Raw genomic sequence first — 5374 nt, forward strand, 5'->3', positions numbered from 1 at the left:
ATCAAGCCCTGAGGATATTTTCTCCCAAAATTAAAAATCCTGATGGCATATATCACCCCACTTATAGGTCAATCTGAAATGTCTTCTTAACAAAATCCAGTTTTCATGTGTGTTTACAAACCTTTACATCTTCCTGCTTTTCTTGGGCAGGTTTTCTTGGTTTTCCTTATGCAAATATCCTCTATTTTTCTAGCAAGTCCTTAAATTGCTGCTAGCATGACTGCTTTTCCCCATAGTGCTGATTGAACTCTAGGGCGAAGAGATCTCATTACCGATTATTAACTTTTGGAGATATTAAAAAAATCCTATAAAAATTGATGCATATTATGGGTATAATCCATTAATATCTCTAGTAGAAACTTTTGAAAAATGTGGAGGAGTTTAGCTTAACTTTACCTTTCTGTTGACCTTAGAATATACATTCCAGATTTGGAATTCTTGTGGTGGCGGGCAAAGAATGGCCTGCATGGTCCACCATGAAGTAATGGAAGTGCCCTTTGTGGAAGACTGGGGCTTGGTGCAGACTTGGGAGAAGGTGTCTATGGAGAAGTTCAACTTGCTGTGAAGAGAAGAATTAAAGGAGTAGTTGCAGTCAGGATTGTAGACATGAAGCATGTCATAGACTGTCTAGAAAATGTTAAGAAAATGATCTGTATCAATAGCGTGTTAAATTATGAGAGTGTAGTGAAATTCTACTGTCACAGGAGAGAAGGCAATATTCAGTATCTATTATTGGAGTACTGTAGTGGTAGAGAACTTTTTGACAGCATAGAGCCAGACATCTGCATGCCTGAAGAAGATGCTCAGAGGTTCTTCCATGAAATCATGGCAGGGTGGTTTATTTGCATGGTATTGGGATAACTCACAGGGATATTAAGCCAGAAAATATCCTTTTGGATGAAAGGGATTACCTCAAAATCTCTGACTTTGGCATGGCAACAGTGTTTTGGCACAATGATCATGAGTGTTTATCGAACAAGATGTGTTTACCTTACATTGCTCCAGAACTTCTAAAGAGAAAAGGATTTCATGTAGAACTCATTGATGTTTGGTCCTATGGAATAGTACTTATGGCAATGTTGCCATGGGACCAGCCCAGTGATGGTTGTCAGGAATAGTCTGATTGGAAAGAAAGAAAAATACACACCTCAACTCTTGGAAAAAATTGATTCTGTTTATCCAGCCTGGCTGCATAAAGTCCTAGTTGAGAATCCATCAGTAAGAATTACTACCCCAGACATCAAAAAAGATAGATGGTACAACAAACCACTCAAGAAATGGGTAAAAAGGCCCTGAGTCACTTCAGATGGTGTACATAAGTCTCCTAGTGGATTTTCTAAACACATTCAATCCAGTTTGGACTTCTCTGTGGTAAGCAGTGCTTCTAGTGAAGAAAATATGAAGTACTCTAGCTCCCAGCAAGAATCACGGACAGGTCTTTTCTTATGGGACACTGGCCCTTCATAATATTGATAAACTGGTACAAGAGATCAGTTTTTCCCCATCCACATGTTCTGATCGTATGCTTCTAAATAGTTACTTGGCACCCCAGGATCCCCCAAGACCCCCTGAAAGAAACTTGTGAGAAGTTAGACTATCAGTAGAAAAAGAGTTGTATGAGTCAGGTTACTGTATCAACTGATAGGAGAAACAATAAACTGATTTTCAAAGTGAATTTGGTACAAATGGTTGAGAAGTTCTTGGTTGACTTTCAGCTTTCTAAGGGTGATGGATTGGCATTTAAGAGACACTTCCTGAAGAGTAAAGGGAAGCTGAATGATGTTGTGAGCAGCCAGAAGGCCTGGTTTCCTGCCACATGAGAGATCCATTGGATTCCTGGTGAATATAGCGCTGCTGTATTGACATTATTCTTCCTAGAGAAAATTATCTTGTTCTGCAAACTGCAAACAGTAGTCTCTGAAGAGTTATCTTCCTTCTAGCCAAACATTTTCCAATTCTTTTTGTATGTTCTTCATATAAACAATACCTATATCTTCATTGTAAGTAAAGCTTTTGGGGAGGGATGGATAGAATTCATTAGATGTTTCTTCATTTTGTGTTTGGTATCTGAAGACCCATGTGATGGAAACCAAGCTCTGGGGAATACATGAGCTTACCAGCTTTTATACCAATGTAATGAAAAATTTAATGAACAAAAATCAACCATCATTTTGGTTTCATACAGAAAATACATATTTCCTCCATGTTGATTTAATTATATGGGTAGATTAGTAAGAAAAGCAATTTTTATGACTTTTGGAAAGTAGATATATCAGTCTATTATGTGAAGCCAACTTCAAAAAATGTATCTTCAAGATTTGTACTTGTTTTTGCAAGGGCCTGACACAGTATATAAATAAACCTGTTTTGAATTATAACTGCTAATTAAAATTGCAAGTAAGTACATTTTTTTCCATTATAGTTAATAATATATAAAATAACGATTGATCTTTCAAGTAGAAGTTGAGCGTAAAACTCTAGTGCTTAACTGTGCTTAACTACCTTTACTCTAAAATTACTATTGCACATTTTAAATTTTATTCTATATTATTTTCTACATTCACAGCCATATTTTAATTCTTTATTACACAAATAAATTCTATTTCAAAAATGAATAGCTAACTCTGTGGACTTACTGGTGACCAAGCTTCTAGGTGGTAGGGAATAAAAGAGGGAGAAGTAAGAAACCATGATAGAAAAGGATCTGATTCCTAGTTCGTTTGCTATCAGATTTACTAAGACTTTGTTCTTGTGATAAAATTTATTTTTTTAATGTATTAGATTGAGGCCTGTATTCTTTTTTCTTTGTAATTTATAAAATTAATCATCTTGGTCTGAAGCTAAGAACATACGAAATTTTATGGTTAGAGTTTATCACTTAGTGTATACTGGTAAATTGTATTACTGCAGTATACCCATAGGAGAAATAAATTTGTACCAATACAGGCTCCTAAGAATTGAGTCAATAAATTCTCAAAAACTAACTTTTGGTTCCTGTCCTCCAACCTGTTCCTCCCTAGTTCCTTCCATCCCAGTAAACTTTATATTCAGTTCTCCAGTTCCTTGAGCCAAAACCCCAAGAATCCTCTTTGGCATTCCCACCTCAAGATCTTTTTTTTTCTGTTCCGTCCTCTAGAGTCCTTTACTCCCAAAATTTGTGTGGCTTGTGCTTCACTTGGAGTCTTTGCTTAAGTGTCACATGCTATGTAAAGTCTTTCCTTGATTTATCTAAAATGTTACCCCACTTCTATCACTCTTGCCTTTATTTTTCATAACACTTATTAGCTGACATTATAAGATATTTTTATTTACCTAGTAAAGTCTGTTTCCCCCATTGCAATATGTAATAGATAAGCTCCTTGAGTTCAGGGATCCTACCTGTCCTGTTCAGTTCTATGTCCCCAGCACTTAGAATGGGGCCTGATGTATTACAGCATGCAATGAAGAGTTGTTTAATGAAATATACACTCAGTTGATCTTATCCATCTGCCGAAAATACCAGGAAGCTGAACACTTCTGTCCATTTTGATTGCTACCACTCTAGTTTAAGCTTCTTCATCTCCTCCCTAGATTTCTTACTAAAAACTAATGTCTTCCCACCTCTACTTTTGCTGTTTCTCAACTCAACCCTCTCTCCCTCAAAGTTGTTTCTTGACATAGGTCCTAAGTTGTTTTTTTTTTGTTGTTTGTTTTTAAGATAAATTGTACTGTGACATTCCCTTGCTTAAAAACCTCCAGTAACTTCCCATTGTATCAAAAATGAACTCTAAATTCTTTTCTTGGACTGACCTGGCTCTGCAAGATATACCTTCTGTCCTCTTTGCTCACCGTACTACAGATAGAATAGACTTCTACTTCTACTTCTATTCATTGAATGTACGAAGGCTCATTCTCCTTTCAGGGCTTTGATGTTTATAACTGCCACTGTCTGGAACCCCTTCCATTAGTTTGCATGGCTTATTTAGCATTCAAAACTCAGCCCAAATGTTTCTACTATCCCCAATCACTGTCCAATTGTTTATTTTTCTTCATGGAACTGATTAGTATCTGAAATTATTTGTCTGTCTCCCCCACTAAAACGTAAGCTTAGACTTTGCCATTTCTTTTCATTTTTGTGTATCTTTTTAATTTTTTTTTATTTTCATTCATTTTTTTAATGTTTTATTTATTTTTGAGAGCAAGAGAGACAGAGCACAAGCGGGGGAGGGGCAGAGAGAGAGGGAGACACAGAATCTGAAACAAGCTCCAGGCTCTGAGCTGTCATCACAGAGCAGGACGGGGAGCTTGCACTCACAGACCACAAGATCATGACCTGAGCCTAAGTCGGATGCTTCACTGACTGAGCCACCCAGGTGCCCTTGTGTATCTTTTAAAAACAAAATTCCCTGCTCCTTCCCCCTCCCTGCCCCTTCATATATATCTTGTACCTGGAATGTAATAGGTACTAAATAAATATTTATTGAATAAATGAATGAATTAAATATCAGATGAAGAAAATTTTACAAAATATCATAAGGGGAAGGTGAATAGATGGATAGTTAACAAACTTTCTCCGTTATTGGAATTTGTATAGAATGCTGGGGAAAGTTCCAGTCAGACTTGGGCAGATTAGCTCTCACATTAATAATTATGTGCACATTGACACCTGCCTCTGTAAAAAGACTGTTAATAACTACATTGTAGGGTTGTTTTTAATCTTAAATGAGTTAAGGTGTGTGAAGAGTATAGTATACTGTGTTGCACAAAAGAAATTCACTAAACATAAGCTGCCAGAATTTTTCTGCAGGGTTCATTATGTTATTGGGAGAAGATATTTACTCCCATTATTAAAAGTAATATTTGCTTTTCAGTGAAATTTTGTAAAGTGTAAAAATGGGGGAAAGGAATTATTATTCAAAGATAACAGCTAAAATTTTTATGGCAAGATCAACATATGCTGCGTGTGTGTGTGTGTGTGTGTGTAGTGTGGAATGTGGTTGGTGTGATTATCAAGATAAATATAAATATATAAAACATGCACAGTTTAACAAGCAGATGTAAAGTTAACAACTGTTCAACCAAACTCAATTGAAGAAAGTTCATTTCTGGACCCTCACAAGCCTTCCCTTGTACCCCTTCCCAGTCGTAACCTATCCCCTTCATTCAGAAGTAATCATAAAATTTACTTTCATAACAATCCTCTCCTTGGTTTTCTTTAGTTTTCTCAGATATTTATGCATATTTAAATGATACAGTTTAGTTTTGCCTGTTTTGGAAATTCATATAAATTAAGTTATGCTGTATATAATTTTTATGTGTTGCTTTTTCTTTATATTCATACAATTACAGTATAGGATGCTATTTTGTGAACATACCACTAATTATGTATTCACTC

The 5374-nt window shown here is 35.9% G+C and overlaps 1 pseudogene; it reads left to right on the forward strand.

The window, feature by feature from the left end:
- Positions 1 to 484: 484 nt before the first annotated feature.
- On the forward strand, positions 485 to 2014 carry LOC131513444 (serine/threonine-protein kinase Chk1-like; annotated as a pseudogene).
- Positions 2015 to 5374: the final 3360 nt, after the last annotated feature.

This window comes from Neofelis nebulosa, chromosome 6 (genome assembly GCF_028018385.1).
Source record: "Neofelis nebulosa isolate mNeoNeb1 chromosome 6, mNeoNeb1.pri, whole genome shotgun sequence".
NCBI classification, from domain to species: Eukaryota; Metazoa; Chordata; class Mammalia; order Carnivora; family Felidae; genus Neofelis; species Neofelis nebulosa.